Here is an 18,508-nt window from a genome sequence, read left to right on the forward strand (position 1 = left end):
GTGCATCAGCAAATCAAATGGGACAAGAGTCACTCACTCTGGGGATTTCAACCTAGCCTGTGACATTAACAGAACATATGGAAGAGACAGATATGTCGCCCAGAGATTGCCACTCTTCTGGAATAAGCTCCCACTTCATGTGAAGCAGAGCTCCTCAATGACCCTATTTAAGTGCAACCTTGACAATTGGATGGGTAACCCGTAAATTCACCCTGGGGGGTGGCACCTATGTCCCTCATTGACAGGGGCATTCGGTGTTGATCAGAGAATCGGTCTGCAAACAATGACATATGACTAATATTTTATCTGCAAGCTCTGATAAAAATTAAAATATATAAAACCACGATTAATTAATAAATGTTTTTAAAAGGCTGTGATGTTCATTTACTTGATGGTCCATTAGGATACGTGTATTTTTTACATGGCTAGACTTGTAAAGGCCCTAGGGCCATTAGCCTAGTAACCTCCTATGAACCTATGAACCTATGGATGAGGTGAAAACTGTGCATACTGCCTACTTAGACCAGCCTAGGGAATTCAATACAATACCACACTCGGGTATTGTTGATAAACTAAGAACTAGGCATAAATCCATACTTAACTCAATGGATTGCAAGATGACTTACAGACAGGACCCAAGTAGTTAGGATTGGTGAGACCACCTCCAACAATAGATCAGTCATCAGTGGAGTACCTCTGGGCTCAGTGCTGAGCTGACTCCTGTTTGGCATCTACTTCTCGGAGGTCAAGGCTAATGTCAAGGGCATCTGGAGCACCAAGTTTGCAGTTGACTGCAGACTGGGAGCTATCACAGATTTCCCCATGACACTAGCATCCTGCAAGAGGCTCTAACACAGATAAATGACTGGTGAATGGATTAAAACTCAATGCCAAGAAGTGCATTACAGTATCTTTTGGGAAAAAGTCCACCTATGTTAATCATGCTATCAATAAGAAATCTCTAAGAGTTGACCTAGTAGATACGGATTGGGGAACGTATGTAGACAGTAATCTGGCCTTTGACCAACACATAGCTATTGTAGTAAGAAAATCATTCCATGTTGCCCAACTTATAAGTAAGAGTATGGCATCCAGGTCCAAGGAAGTTATAATACCACTTTATTCAGCTGTTATCACACCATCGTGTGCAGTGCCCCCTTCAGTTTGTACCTGACTAAGCATATGCAACAGTTGGAATGCCCACAGAGGTTAATCACTAAAGGAATCTAGGGTGTTAACACATTGTCCTATACCAATTTCCCTAAAGCCCAATCTTTATACTCGGACTCCTACAGGTTACTAAGAAGCAGTCTATACCGGACAATTAATGCATCCTCAGATCTAGCCCTGATGGATTTTTGTACATCCGCAAAATCAAAAGCAGTTGAAACACTAGATCCTTATGCTTGTGACATAAACAGAAATTGCTGCCAAGACAGATATGTGTCTCAAAGGATCCCACACTCTGTAATAGGTTCCACATCCATGTGAAGCAAAGTCCATCCCTAACCCTTTTCAAATTAAACCTCAGTCCTTGGATGGGAAATTGAAAATTCACCCTGGGTCTGGCCTCCATGTCTCTGATAGACAGGCTAACAGTAAATATTCCCTGACTAACATACTCCCTTACTAAACCTTTGGCAACTTCCTAACTAACATACCCTTCCAAACAGATGTCCATGTTACACGGGGACAAAATCTGGTTGGGTTGCAGAGCTGGGCTTATAAAGGCTTCGGCGGTAGTTAGTTTACTATATACTTATGACCCTATGAATACAGGACTTACATATGACTAATATTTTATCTGCAAGCTCTGATAAAAATTAAAATATATAAAACCATGATTAATTAATAAATGTTTTTAAAAGGCTATGATGTTCATTTACTTGATGCAGTATAATAGCCTGTTCCATACTATACCACAGATCTCAATAATCAGTTCAGAGGATGGGTCGCACCATGATAGCGTTTCTTGCAACCTTTCTGGCATGAGGCCTAGACACTGAAACATAGGAAGCCTTTAACTATAAAAATGGAACAATGCATCTTCTTCCCTGCAGATGTTTTCTGCTTGTTTGAGGTGAAGATAACCTAGACTTCTGTGTTATGTTTACCTGGCACAAGCATCTAACTCTGGGAGTAATGTTAAGCATGAAGTTAAGGCTGTAATTTAAAAAAATGACTCTTCTCACATCTCCCTCTGCTCATTTCCTTTATTTCCCAGTAGTACCTGTTGTAAAAATGGTCAAAGCTCTTGCTTCTATTAATGACAAACAGTGATAAAGCCTTAGTTATGACCCAGATGATCTCAATTTAGTTAGCAGCTTGAGTGCTTGATGACTACTAGGCAGGCAGAATGGGCATGATGACTATCTGGGAGGAGCATGCTGGGTAGAGTTCTCAGTGAGCTGTGGTATAGGCTAGAGCTCATACCAAGACAGATCATGTGGGAGGCCTAGGAGATGGGCCGTCCCAAAGACCTGGTGTGGGTTTGTCCTTAAGCATCTCCTCATTCCCTGCCCAGCTGAATAGCAAATATCAGCATGTTGAGAGAGGCAGTACAGCTAGGGACTGATTATCAAGTGCTACATACATAATGGCTACTTGTGCCATGTCCCGTGCCATCAGTGTGATCCTCTGCTAAAAAGTGCACTATAAGACCAACTACACAAGAACATGAAGGCCCATCTTGTGCTCGGTTTTAGGTTTATGTTCAGAAAAGCTTGGCAGAAGCAGTGTGGGGATCCAGAGATGTACAGGCACAGCAATTAAGAGAACAGCTGGAGGGTTAAGTGGGCCAGGAGGTGAGGGGAGAAATTATCATAGCTCGTAGATAGTACATAAAGAAATAAGAAAATGGAGCAAAAGGATTAGAAATAACAATGAAACTGCTAGCAAAAATTAACCATTAACTAACAGCAATAACATTTCCTATTACACTTTCAGTAATCCATAACGATTTTTTTTAATTATCACTGCAACCAAATACTCAATATAGCTCCATTGTTATCATTTATACGAGGAGAGTGTGTTAAGCAGATGGAAAGAGTACTTTGAGGGGTTGATGAATGAAGAGAATGAGAGGGAGAGAAGGTTGGATGATGTGCGGATAGTGAATCATGAAGTGCAGTGGATTAGCAAGGAGGAAGTAAGGATAGCTATGAAGAGGATGAAGAACGGAAAGGCTGTTGGTCCAGATGACATACCTGTGGAAGCATGGAGATGTTTAGGTGAAATGGCAGTAGAGTTTTTAACTAGATTGTTTAATGAAATCTTGGAAAGTGAGAGGACGCCTGAGGAATGGAGAAAAAGTGTTTTGGTACTGATTTTTAAGAATAAGGGTGATGTGCAGAGTTGTAGTTACTACAGAGGGATTAAACTGATCAGTCACAGCATGAAGTTATGGGAAAGAGTAGTGGAAGCTAGGTTAAGAAGGGAGGTGATGATTAGTGATCAGCAGTATGGTTTCATGCCAGGAAAGAGCACTACAAATGCTATGTTTGCTCTGAGAGTGTTGATGGAGAAGTACAGAGAAGGTCAGAAGGAGTTGCATTGTGTCTTTGTGGATTTAGAGAAAGCATATGACAGGGTGCCTAGAGAGGAGTTCTGGTATTGCATGAGGAAGTCGGGAGTGTCAGAGAAGTATGTAAGAGTGGTACAGGATATCTATGAGGGTAGTGTGACAGTGGTGAGGACTGCGGTGGTTGTGACGGATGCGTTTAAGGTGGAGGTGGGATTACATCAAGGATCAGCTCGGAGCCCTTTCTTATTTGCAATGGTGATGGACAGGTTGACAGACAAGATCAGACAGGAGTCCCCGTAGATTATGATGTTTGCAGTTGACATTGTGATCTGTAGTGAGAGTAGGGAACAGGTGGAGGAGACCCTGGAGAGGTGGAGATATGCTCTAGAGAGAAGAGGAATGAAGGTCAGCAGGACTAAGAATATATGTGTGTGAATGAGAGGGAGGATAGAGGAATGGTGAGGATGCATGGAGTAGAGATGGAGAAGGTGGATGAGTTTAAGTATTTGGGATCAACAGTTCAGAGTAATGGTGAGTGTGGAAGAGAGGTGAAGAAGAGAGTACAGACAGGATGGAGTGGGTGGAGAAGAGTGTCAGGAGTGATTTGTGACAGACGAGTACCAGTAAGAGTGAAAGGGAAGGTCTACAAGAGGGTAGTGAGACCAGCTATGTTATATGGGTTGGAGACAGTGGCATTGACAAAAAGGCAGGAGTCAGAGCTTGACATGGCAGAGTTGAAGATGCTAAGATTTGCACTGAGTGTGACGAGGATGGACAGGATTAGGAATAAGTATATTAGAGGGTCAGCCCAGGTTGGAAGGTTTGGAGACAAAGCCAGAGAGGCAAGATTACATTGGTTTGGACATGTGCTGAGGAGGAATGCAGAGTATATTGGGAAAAAGATGCTAAGGATTTAGCTGCCAGGTAACAGGAAAAAAGGGAGGCCTAAGATAAGGTTTATGGATGTGGTGAGAGAGGACATGCAGGTGGTTGGTATGACAGAGCAAGATGCAAAGGACAGGAAGAAATGGAAACAGTTGATCTGCTGTGGCAACCTCTAACAGGAGCAGCCAAAAGAAGAAGAAGATTAGTACTAGGTTAGCTGCTCTTAAGGGACATTTTAAGACTAGCCAGTTACTACATGTGAGAATCAAACCTTACAACTTGTGTCTATAAGGTAAGCACCTTAACCATTATGCCAACCTCCCAGCTACAACCATTTAGGCACAGAGTGTGTTTGACTGTATGCATGTGTGTGCATATGTGTATGTGTGTGTTCTTATGTTGGAATGTCTGTGTGTGTGTGTGTGTGTGTGTGTGTGTGTGTGTGTGTGTGTGTGTGTGTGTGTTTTTGTGCATGTATGTACACATGTGTGAGTGTGTTCACACGTATGCATGTGTGCCTATGTTTGTGAAAACTTGATTTGCAATGAGGTTATTAAGTAACCATACCAGTAATGACTTATTTGTAAAAGGCTAGAAAAGTCTTAATTCAGAAAGATGGCTACCTACCAGGCAATAAAGGGAGTGGGACTTTTTTTAAGTTAGTACTGTGTCAGGTGGGGGAGACAAACAACACTTAAACTAGAAAAGTAAGAAGAGACTGCCTTTTAATTAATGTACCACTGTCTGAATATGACAAAATATAAAAATAAATAAAATATTTAAAAACAGACCAAGATATAATAGGACTTCTCGATATTAAGGGTGTTTATTGTGAAATATTTACCTACTTGCATTTGTGTTTCCATTAGGCTACTCATAGCATACGTGGGTAAATATTGAACAAATCATACCTCCAGCAATAATTATTGCTTAAGTAACAGTTTTTATATTAAAGTGATGAGTGCGTTAGTAACTTTTCCATATCAAAACAAGCGCTGATTGTTTTCCCCCTAATGGTTTCACCATGCCTGTTTTTAAGCTGCAAAAGGTAAAAAGGTGGAAAACGAGGGAGCTGCTCTAATGCCTGAGAAGACTGCATCGTAAGAGATGTACATAAAATGTCTAGAAATTTTGTTTCTTACAAATCAGTCTGGTTCTGAGCCAGAGTTTGATGAAAGGTAAGAGACAGAGTGAAAGCAGAGATAAAAGGGACAATGATGTTAGATTAAATAGGCATGGTAAAAAAAGTGGCTCCCTATTATGCGATAGAAGACACTTTTCTTCGAACATGTAATAGTCAAACCAAAAACATCGCAAAACAAATGGCCACATATGCAAATTTTTTCCTAGGGAAAAAATTCAGTTGGCTGTTCTCACGGTTTGCCCTGTTCCCCAACGTTGAGCAATCTCGGAGTTGGTATATTTAGTTAGGGGGTTGTGGGGGGCACAGCCTAGGAAACAATTCATGGACATGGCCATTTGTGTGTTTTCTATGTTTTCAGTTTGACTGTTACTCGTTCGAAGACAATTCGATCGCATAATATTAGGGTTGCCACCTTTTCAACTGGCCAAAGTGGGACATTTTCGGAACACACATCAGATTTTACAGGCCGACACATACCCACGGTCAGTACAAAGGATAGAACTTTACTTTTATGCCTAAATGAAAGCTTATTCTTGTAGCAGTTTAGTTGCTTATTCTGTTTCTTGTAACATTTAGGTATTTTAGATACAGAAATAACTATTTTTTGGAACTATTACATAAAATATAAGACATAATTATGTCCTACAATCGCAGGACATTTGCCATGTTTAATATTTTTGGTAAGGACACAACTACCCAGAGAGAGACTGTCCCTCACAAAGTGGGACAGGTGGTAACCCTACATAATATAGACCCAATAAAGTAGGTAATAACTACATACATAAAGTGGCAAAGAGTTGTGTGTTAACGGGAGGTAAGGGAGTAAATACATATCTTGGCAGAACAGTGGTAAATATGAATAGGTGAATATCTGAATGTCATGCTAAGTGATCTAATCAAACTGTAATCTATGCAAAGCAACACACTTGTTCTATGAATAAAAATATATCTATGTTGTTCAGGCATTTCCCAACAGTCAGGATCAATTTATTAGTCACACCTTCCATAGTAACTTCATATATGTGGAAGTTATACTTGAGCTTTCTTTCTCATATGAAAGGCATGTTAGTTAAGCAGTGCATGACGTCATCTGGAAGTACGGTGCACCTATCTATCTGACATGCACGTTAACTTAGCAGTGCATGCTGCTCTCAGAAAATATGGTGCTGTGTTCTATCTGACGTACACATTAATTCAGCAGAGCATGCTATTATCTGTGAATATGGAGCATTGTTCCATCTGACATGCACATTAGTTCAGTGATGCATGCTGCTATCTATAAATATGGTGCACTGTTCCATCTGACATGCATGTTAATTTAAAGGAGCATGGTATTATCTGTAAATATGGTGCAAAGTTCCATCTGGCATGCATGTTAATTCATTAGTGCAGGCTACTATCTGTAAGCATGGTGTTGTGTTCCTTCTGCCATGCACATTATTTCAGTGGTGCATACTACTATCTATAAATATGGTACACTGCCCCATCTGACATGGATGTTTATTCAGCAGTGCATGCTGTTATCTGTAAATATGGTACACTCTTCTATCTCAAATGTATGTTGGTGCAGCAGTGCATACTGCTGTCTGTAAATCTGGTGCACTGTTTTATCTGACATCCACATTAATTCAGTGGAGCATGCTGTTATCTGTAAACATGGTGCAGTGGTCCATCTGACATATATGGTAATTTGTCAATGCATGCTGAAATCTGTAAATATAGTGCACTGTTCCATCTGACAAGGATGTTTATTCAGCAGTACATGTTGTTATCTGTAAATATGGTGCACTGTTCTATCTTGCGTGTATGTTGGTTCAGCAGTGCATGCTGCTGTCTATAAATCTGGTGCACTGTTGTAACTGGCAATGCACATTAATTCAGCAGAGCATGCTGTTATCTGTAAATATGGTGCAGTGGTCCATCTGACATACACATTAGTTCAGAGTTACATGATGCTATTTGTAAATATGGAGCAGTGCTCCATCTGACATGTATTTTGTTTCACTGGTACATGCTACTGTCTATAAATATGGTGCACTCTTCCTTCTGATATGCACGTTAATTCATTGGTGCAGGCCACTCTCTGTAAACATAGTGCTGCATTCCTTCTGGCATTCACAATAGTTCAGTGGTACATGCAGCTATTAGTTCAGTGGTACATGCAGCTATCTGTAAATATGGTGCACTGTTCCATCTGACATGCACGTTAATTCAGGAGTGCATGTTGTTATCTGTAAATATGGTGCACTGGTCCCTCTGACATTCATGTTAGTTCAGCAATGCATACTGTGAATATGGTGTGTGCTCCTTTTGATATGTTCATTAAATCAGCGGTGCATGCTATCTGTAAATATGGTACACCTATCCATCTGACATGCATGTTAATTTCGTGGTGCATGCTGCTGTCAGCAAATATGGTGCTTTGTTCCATTTGACAGACACATCAATTCTGTGGAGCATGCCATTATCTGTGAACATTGGGTATTGTTCCATCTGACATGCACATTAGTTCAGCAGTGCAAGCTGTTATGTATAAATATGGTGCACCATTCCATCTGACATGTTCAGTAATTCAGAGGAGCATGCTATTATCTGTAAATATGGTGCACTCTTCCATGTGACATGCATGTTAGTTCATATGGTACACTGTCCCATCTGACATGGATGTTTATTCAGCAGTGCATGCTGTTATCTGTAAATATGATGCACTGCTCTATCTGACACATATGTTGGTTCAGCGATGCAAGCTGCTGTCTGTAAATCCAGAGCACTGCTCAAGCTGACATGCATATTAACTCAGCAGTGCATGCTGTTATCTATAAATATGGTGCACTCTTCCATCTGATATGCATATTAGTTCAGCAATGTTTGCTGCATTCTGTAAATATGGTGCAAAATTCCATCTAACATGCATCTTAATTCATTGGTGCAGGCTACTGCCTGTAAATATGGTGCTACATTCCTTCTGGGATGCACATTAGTTCAGTGGTACATGCAGTGATCTGTAAGTCTGGTGCACTATTCCTTCTAATGTGCATGTTAATTCAGGAGTACATGCTGTTATCTGTAAATATGGTGCACTGTTCTAGCTGATATGCAAATTAATTCAGCAGTGCTTGTTGCTACCTGTAAACATGGTGCACTGATCCATCTGACACACACAATAACTCAGTGGTTCATGCTGTTATCTTTAAATATGGTTCACTGTTCCTTCCGACATGCACATTAATTTAGCAATGCATGCTGCTATCTGTGAATATGGTGCATTGTTCCATCTGACATGCACATTAATTCAGCAGTCCATGTTGCCATCAGAAAATATGGTGCTATGTTGCATGTGACATATGCATTAGTTCAGCCATGCATGCTGCTAACTGTAAATATGGTGCACTGTTCCATCTGACATGCATGTTAATTCAGCGGAGCATGCTGCTATCTGTAAATATGATGCTATGTTCCATCTGACATGTACTTTAGTTCAACAGTGCATGCAGTTAGCTGAAAAGATGGTATTAATTCAGCAGCACATGTTGCTAGCTATAAAAATGTTCGATCTGATGTGCACATTAATTCAGCAGTGCATGATGTTATCTGTAAATATGATACACTCCTCCATCTGACATGCAGATGAACTCAGAAGTCCATGCTGCAATCTGTAAATATATTGCTGTGTTCCATTTGCCATGCAAGTTAATTCAGTGGTGCTTGCTTTTTTTGCACATATGGAGCACTGTTCCACTTGACATGCACATTAGTTCAGCAGTGCATACTGTTTTCTGTAAATATGATGCACTGTTCTATCTGACATGCACATTAATTCAGCAGTGCATGCTGTTATCTGTAAATATGGTATACTGTTCCATCTAGTTTGCACATTCATTCACCAGTGCATGCTGTTGTCTGTAAATATAGTACACTATTCTACCTGACAAGCATGTTGCTTCAGTGGTGCATGCTATTATCTGTAAATATGGTGCACTGTTCCATCTGACAACCACATTAATTAAGTGGTGTATGCTGCTATCTCTAAATACGGGGCACTGTTCCATCTGACATGCACATTAGGTACCAGTGCATGCTGCTATTTGTAAATATAGTGCACTGCTCCATCAGACATACACATTAACTCAGCAGTGCATGCTGTTATCTGTAAATATGGTGCTGTGTTCCATTTGACTTGCATGTTTAATTCATTGGTAAATGATGTTATTTGTACAGATAGAGGACTGTTCCACTTGACATGCACATTAGTTTAGCAGTGCATGCTGTTTTCTAAAAATATGTATGGTGCACTATTCTATATGACATGCACATTAATTCATCAATGCATGCTGATATCTGTAAATATGGTACTCTGTTTCATCTGGTATGCACTTTAATTCAGCAGTGCATGGTGTTATCTGTAAATATGGTGTACTGTTCCATCTGACATGTATGTTAATTGGTAAGTGCATGCTGATATCTGTAAATATAGTGCACTTTTCCATATGACGTATGTTGGTTCAGCGGTACATGCTACTGTCTGTAATGGTGCACTGTTCCATCTGACATGCATGTTAGTTCAGCAATGTTTGCTATATTCTGTAAATATAGTGCAAAAGTCCATCTGACATGCAGGTTAATTCACTGGTGCAGGCTACTCTCTTTAAATATGGTGCTGAATTCCTTCTGACATCCACAGTAGTACATACAGCTATCTGTAAATATGGTGTACTGTTCATTTTGGCATCCACATCAATTCAGGTGTGCATGCCGTTATCTGTAAATATGGTGAATTGTTCTATCTGATATGCACATTAAGTCATATTGCTTGTTGCTACCTGTAAATATGGTGCACTGGTCCATCTGACATGCACATTAGTTTAGCAGTACATGCTGCTATCTGTAAATATGACACTGCATTCCATTTGACATGCAAGTTAATTCAGTGGTGCATGCTGTTATTTGCACGTATGGAGCACTTTTCCACTTGACATGCATATTAGCTCAGCAGTACATGCTGCTGTCTGTAAATATGGTACACCGTTCCATCTGGCAATCACATTAATTCACCAGTGCATGCTGTTATCTATAAATATAGTACACTATTCTGTCTGACAAGCATGTTTATTTATTTATTATTTTATTTATTTATTTTACATTTGTTGACCGGGCTAGTCTAGCTGGATAAATGTCCATTTTCAGTAGAGGCCCGGGGAGAAAAGCTCCACAGTAAGACATAATTTTAGTAAGATAGTTGAACAGAGGGTGTATTTAACAGACAGAATGTAGTACATAACATTTTCATAAAAATCTAAAACTAAATACTAGCATCAACAGGAAAAAGTACAATAGATTTTCTTTTAATCATCCATCCATCCTAGTGGTATTGAGAGTCCAAGAGTAGATGAGAAATAAAGAAACAGTAAGAGAATATCTTGTTATGGATAGCAGGAGAAGGAAAAGGCATGGAACAAAGGAGAGCAGAGGACTAGTCAGGGTTAGAGCAAGGGCAGAGCCACTGGGAGTAGAGCCATGATTTTAGCTGCTTCTTGAAATTAGGTAAAGAGGTAATAGACCTAAGTTCACTTGGAAGTTTGTTCCAGATGGGTGCAGTACAGTTGGAGAACAGACTATCCCCAGCTTTGTTGTTGGATTTGTTGGAGGCAGCTAGTAGTTTGGTAGCAGAGCATATGGAAGAGATGTTTTTATATGGGGTAATAAGGGAGCAGAGTATAGTGGTATTAGTGGACTGATGAAAGATTTTGTGGGTGATGGTCAGTTGCTGAAGTCGTATATGATTTTGTAGTTCTAGCCAGCCTAGTTGTTTGAGATTAGAGCAATGGTGGGTACAAAATGGGGCTCCTGTTGCAAATCTGGCTATGTTATGGTAGGCTGTTGCTAATTTATTGAGGTTACCTTTAGTTAGGTTAGTATAGATTGGAGAGGCATAAAATAGGGTAGAGAGTAGGTGGTTTTGTGCTAAAGTACTTCTGGCTGAGGGGGTGATTAAGGGTTTAAGTCTGTAGAGAGATCCAAGTTTTCTATTGATTGATTTGATAGTTAAGTTAATATGTGAATCAAAGTTGAGGTTGTGGTCTATTGTGACACCAAGAAGTTTGGTCGTAGGATCAGGGGATATTATGGTGCCATTGTTAGAGGATATATTGAAGGTGAGAGAGGATGACTTATGTGATGGAGTGAAAAGTAATAGTTTAGTCTTTTTTGGATTCAGTAAGAGGCAATATTGTTGGAACCAGTTTTTGGCTGCTGTGAAAGCTTTTTGAGTGATATTTTGAAGGTCATTTATGGAAGAAGCTGAGCATATGAGTGTTGAATCATCAGCATATTGAATACAGATTGATTGAGGAAGGGACTTATTTAGGTTGTTTATGAAAATAGAAAAGAGGAGAGGTCCTAGTATTGAGCCTTGCGGTACACCTATTTTGATAGGAAGAAGAGATGATAAGTAATTTTCCCATAGCACTGCTTGTTGTCTATTATCTAAGTAGGAATAGAACCACTGGATAGCCTGAGAGTCCAAAGCAAAAGATTTCAGGATGTTAAGTAAGAGAGTGTGGTTGACCATATCAAAGGCTTTAGAGAAGTCTAAGAATAGAGCAGAGGACAGTAAGTTGTTATTCCGATTTTTATTAATATGGTCAGTGAAAGACAAGAGAGCAGTAGTAGTACTATGATAAGGTCTAAAACCATGTTGACAGTCTGCTAGGAGATTGTTTTGGAGGAGGTGATTAAGTAATTGCCTCTGTATACATCTTTCCATGATTTTTGCTAAAGGGGAAAGTAAGGCTATGGGACAGAAGTTAGAGAGGTCATTTACGTTACCACCCTTATGTAATGGGATGATATGAGAGACTTTCCAAAGGGTTGGGATACAGCCTTCTGTTATGGTACGATTGATTAAAATAGAGACAGGGGAGGCCAGTGGTTTGGCTGAAATCTGCAGGTATTCTGCTGGAATGAGGTCAGCTGAAGGGGTACAAGGTTTTAGCTTGGTAAGTAATTTATGAATGAGATCTGTTGAGACTGGTTGTAGTTTAAATGAGGGGGTATTATCGTTTAGGGAGTTGGGTGCTTGCATGGATGGTGGGGATAGGGATGAAGCTAGGGAAGTAACAGTATCTTTGAAAAATGAGTTAAATACATCAGCAATTTGATTTGGGGAGGTCTGAGTGAGGTTTGAGGGTGTAGGTGTTTTGGAGTTACCTGGGTGCAGTAATTTGTTGATACCTATCCAGAATTTCTGGGGGTTTTGATGTTGTGCGTGTTGGACTTTTGAGTAGTAATTTCTTTTATCAGTGACTATCAGTTTCTTTGTTTCATTTCTAAGTTGTTTAAAGGTCTCATGGTCAGCTGGGTTTTTGGTAGCTCTCCATTTGTCCCATGTTCTATTTCTAAGTAGCATTTTTTGTTTGGTTTCTTTGGATAGCCAAGGAGCAGACTTTGTTTTGGTTCTTGTTACTCTTGTAGGGGCATGGTGGCCAAGGATTTGAAGGAATTTATTGTTAAAGTATGAGACAGCTTCATCTAGAGGCAAATATTTCAGTGGAGACCAGTTGCAAGCTTTTAGCTCTAATAGGAAGTTGTCTATGTTGAAGTTAGTTTTGTTCCTGTTAGTTCTGAGTTGAGTATTAGTGGGGATGGGGCTTTTTTGTCCGTTGATAAAAGTGATTTGATGGTCACTGATATTATCAGGTAGTGTCCCTGTGATATAACACATAGGGTTAGTGTTAACTAGAATCCAGTCCAGGATACTCTGTTTGGAACTGGTTTTATTTATTCGGGTAGGGACGGTAATAGTCTGAGTAAAGCCATAGAGGTTTATGTGAGAGGTTGGAAATTGGGAAATACAACAGTTCCAGTCAATATTAAAGTCACCTAATAGTATGGTTTCCTGAGGGAAAGAGGTTGAGAGCCAGCTCAGTATGTTTTCTAGGCTATTAATATTGTTACCTGGGGGGATATAACAGCAAATGATGTAGATAGATTTATTTTTATTAATTTCTAGTTTGGCGATTAAGATTTCACTGTTGTTGAGTGAAGGTGGTTTAGACTCTACTAGGGTAACTAATAGTTCAGTTTTGTAGAGTATTGCTACTCCTCCGCCCTTTTTGATCTGACGATCAAGTCTAATGATGTTATAACCTGGAGGTAGTATGTCATTGTTCTTGGTGTCTACTTTTAGCCAGGTTTCAGTTAGGCATAGGATATCAAAGGAGGAAAAGTCTAGGAGGGCATGTAGTTGGGTTATCTTATTATTTAGGCTCCGAATATTGAGATGAGCTATCTGGAGAGTATTGGTCTTGGTTGTAGGATTAATAAGAGCAGTTGGGTTGTTAGTTGGCATAATGGGTTGGTCATGATTTGGGCCAGGATTAGGGTGAATGTTGCCATAAAGGCATAGTAGTTGTTGGTGACTATGTGTGTTTATGGGATGTTTGGAAGAAATTGTAAACGGTTTCATGTTTTTGAAAAATTTGATATGAAATGTTCTATGGTAGTGAGATAAGAGGTATGGAGATGTTGATGTTATGTTGCTGTGAACTAGAGGTGTGTTTACAAGGTGGGTAGTGGCCTTTTTTAGTGTTGGGTGGGATAGAAATAATTTTCTGTTTTAGAGGTAGGTGTGGGAGTAAGAGATGAGAAGTGTGTTTAGGAGTATGAAGGAGTAGAGTAGGATGTAAGATGTATTAATGCTAGAATTATACATAGTGAGTGATAGAGTGTAGTAGGAGCAGGTGGTAGTTATGTGTAAGGATAAAGTGTTAATATGGTGGAGTTATTTTACTGGAGTGTGTAGTTGAAAGTGAATTAGATTGATGCAAGAAGGGGTGGGTGGAAATAGTAAGTTGTTTTAAGGAAGTAAATTCTTATTGGTGGAGGAGGAAGTGGGTTGGGCTACTCCTGTATAAGTGTAGGAGCACTGGGGGTGGGTGTGAATTGGGGGTAGGGTAGGGGAGTGGAGTGAGCCCGTAGGGCGAACGGAGCAGGAAGAGCAAAGGAGAAGGAAAGCTCTCAACAACTCCTACAGCTACCCTCAGACAGCCCAACCTTGTAAATATTGTAAATAACATTCTACTGTTGATGTGTTTATGTAAAGCGTATTTACATTTTCTTAAAAGGTTTGTATGTAAACTGTTTCCACACCTAACCCATATCTGTTTTCCTCAAATGAAACTGTATGATCCCTACCTTCAAGCTTAATGAATTTGTTAACTATGCATGATATTGAATGCATTTATGAGTAACTATTCTACATAATATCTTTAATATTAACTATCAGTTGTATCTAAATTGTATAATGCATTTTGGAGCATTTCTCCCCTGGCCTCCACTGAAAATGGGTCAATTCGGCCCAGTGGACTTCACCAGTAATCAAATTGCAAATAAAATAAATAAATAAATACATACATAGCATAATCTCTTACACTGTTTTTCCTGAATGGCAGCGCTTGCTTGGTGCTTTACGGCTTTGAAGCAAAAAAAACAGTGATATTTTTTTTTTTTTTTTGTAGCTAGTAGTACATGGAGCAGATAAAGCTTCATGCACTACAAAGAATTATGATTGGGTCTGCAATCATAACCCTTTCTTATGTGTTCTCGACAAAGATGCAAAGATTTACCTCTCGAGTTTCGCTCTTGATGCAAATTTCTTGGCATCCATGTCTCAAACACATTATAATCCTCCATATTATTACAACCATTACTTCACTGAAAGAAATTAAATTAGAACACTCTGTATATGAAAGCAATGTATTAAAATAATTAAACATTTTAATTTTCAGAACTCCATTTATTAAGCATTCGTTTTACTTTTGGAAATGAGTGGGGTGATAGTGGAGTCATATTTCTAGTGAATAATAACCAAAGGTGGAATGTTATCTTAAATACCTTGCAAGCATTAAGTTTTACTAATTACAGGTTTAAATGTCTCCACATCATTTGTATCATAAAGAGAGTGAATACTTTACTATGAACACATTTAATTAAATTAAGCTAGTATAACTCAAATGGTGTCAATACTTTGTGATTAAAATTAATAAGGCAAATGAAACAAGTTTGAATCTTGATATAATTTTCTCTGTTCTCAAAAGTTAATGTTGCTAAGTTTAACATGAAATAATGACATGTGAACGTAGATGACAATGTGAACATGACTATTTGGAATACAATTTTTCTATCATACTTCTGTAATTTGTAGCAGCTTCAGCTGTGAGGAATCACATTATGTAGATCAAATAATAATAAATGAAAAAATAAGTCAGTTGTGAGGAATCTCATTATGTAGATCAAATAATAATAAATAAAAAAAAATAAGTACCGAGTGATATACATTGGAAACTTTTTTTGGTTTTGCGAGAACTTAGTAGAGCATTGATTTCCAGGGTTAATTTATTGGTTTAACAGATTAATGGTAGCTCACAGGAGAGTAGTTGTGCTCATATTGAAGTAAGGTGAAAGCCTAATATTAATCATGGAATTGTTACTTATATGATGGATGATGGCTCCATCTTGCCTATGTAGCTACCAGCTAAGAGATACTTGAGAATGCACTGCTGTTATCACAAATGTCAGCAATGGTTGCAAACTGGATTATGTTAATATCATCCAAAATTAAGACCATTATCCCTCAGGATGTCAAAGAACACAAGATCAATTTCAAGTCAATATTTTCATCACTGAAATGTACATAGGTTCATAGATTAGTACTAAGCTAGCTGCCCTTGCGAGCCATTTTAAGCTTAGCCAATTATCCCTTGTGAAACTCAAACCCTGCACCTTGTGTTTGTAAGGCAAACACCTTAACCATTAGGTCACCCTCCCAATTTATGTGCTTTGCCTCCAGTATACGGTGATGACAAAGGCAAAATAACAAAGTAAAACTATGCACATCAACACCATAACAGTACAACTGCAAGGATGCCTAGTTCAGCAGTTTCTGGCCTGATGGAGAGTGACATTTGTCTATAGCCACAGGATTGGTAGGTCCATCAACATTTATTTAACTCAGACCACTGCTTTGCTGATGTCAGTTTTGGCTGGAGTCAGTGCTTTAAAACGATTAATCCTGTGCCCAGTTTCTTACTATTTGCTACAAAGGGATGAGACACTAATATAATTTTCTTCTCGACCTTTGGAGACATGTTAAACATACACTAAAATAGAAACTTCTTATTGTTTTTAACTAAATGTGATGGCCCAGTGTAGTTTTTGCATGTCTTGCAAGGCAAGGTATTCAGCAGTGAGGGTTAAGTGAGGACATTCTCATGTGCCAAACTTGTGAAAACATAGTACTATAAAGAGTACTCATACAATGCTACAGAGTATTTATGGGCAGGCTGAAGAGCAATAAAAGAAGATAAGTATAAAAATGCCATTTAGTAGTGGTGTGTGATAAAATGCTGCACACAAGAGATAAATGGCTTTAAGCCAAACATCCATTGAAAACTAGCTTGCTAAAGGTAAACTAAACTGATACAAGAAAGAAAGTAGAAATAATCACACTTTGAGAAAATGTGATGCAAGTACTTTTCTACTTCTTAGATATAATGCAGGTACTCTTTTTTTTTTTGAGGCACAGTCTCTTTTTAGGGCAACTGTAAACAGTGTCTAGTTAAATGATTGTCTCAGCTGCACAGTAGATACATGGAGGGTGAAAGGATGAAATGCAAGATTGCTGCAGGGTCTAGGTTTAGCACATACAATTTTAAACCTCTGAACCAGCCTGCTATACTTTTTGTAACTTGTTTTCTTTTGCTCTTTAACTGCTTTGTAGCTGTTGTAGGCCCATGAAACCCAGACCATCTACTGAAAAATTAAATAAATTGTGTTTGTGTCAGGAATAAAATGTTAAAACTGTGATTTACTGCTTTCAAAATCAGTTTAAAGCACTTAGATCTCGTTGATCATAACTGAGACTTGACTCATTGGTGCTTTCCATAGAGTCTGGTGGAGTCTAGACCTACTATTAAAGCTTTTGAATCATTTAAAGTGACTAACTTTTTGTCCAGTAAATAATGTCAGGATTTTACTTATAAGAATTAAAGGAATGTAAGAAACCCAAGCACATTCAGCAACACAAACTGGAATAAATTTTTAGAAAAATGGAAACTGTAGATACTCTGAATCACTTTGATGTAAAATCTAGATTTGGAAAGAATATTGTTAAATGGGCGGCCACGGTGGTGCAGTGGTTAGCATTGCCGCCTCACAGCAAGAGGTTCTCCGGTTCGATCCTCGGCTGGGGTGCCTTCTGTGTGGAGTCTGCATGTCCTCCCTGTGGTCGCGTGGGTTTCCTCCGGGTGCTCCGGTTTCCTCCCACATCCCAAAGACATGCTGCAGGTGGATTGGATACTCTAAATTGGCCCTAGGTGTGCATGTGAGTGTGCCTTCTGTGGAAGGTTGGGCGCCGGGCTGGCAACTCGACACCGTAAAAAACTCTACTGCCATTCAATGTGCGGACAAGGTGATCCGCTGTGGCGACCCCTAACCGGGAAAAAGCCGAAAGAAGAAGAAGAAGACTAGAACAGTCTCTGTTAATAGTGGAACTCGGGGGAGGGGTGTTCATCCTTGTCAACTTATGTGAACTTGCAACCTTCAGTCTAATAAGAGAGCTCCTGAATCCTGAAAAACCTATTGAAATAATATATAAACAGAGTTGGCACTGAATCTGTCAGCCAGTATGTTGGCAATATCTGTTGGCTCAGTATAGGAGGTACCATTGTGCAGCAACTCAGAGGAAATCTGAGCATTGCCGTGGAGGTTCTTGATATAACTATAGAAGGCTTTGTGATTGTTTTTAGTGTCTGATGCAATTCTGCCTTCATAGCTGTCTTTAGAGGACTTGATGAGGGATCTCTAATTTTTGTTGGGGCTAATAAGGGAGTTTTTTCAGTCTTGGGACTTCACTTTTTTCTGCAACAGTTTCTTCCTTCTGTTGTAGAGTTTATTAATGG

This window comes from Protopterus annectens, chromosome 1.part1 (genome assembly GCF_019279795.1).
Source record: "Protopterus annectens isolate FY-2018-M chromosome 1.part1, PAN1.0, whole genome shotgun sequence".
NCBI classification, from domain to species: domain Eukaryota; kingdom Metazoa; phylum Chordata; order Ceratodontiformes; family Protopteridae; genus Protopterus; species Protopterus annectens.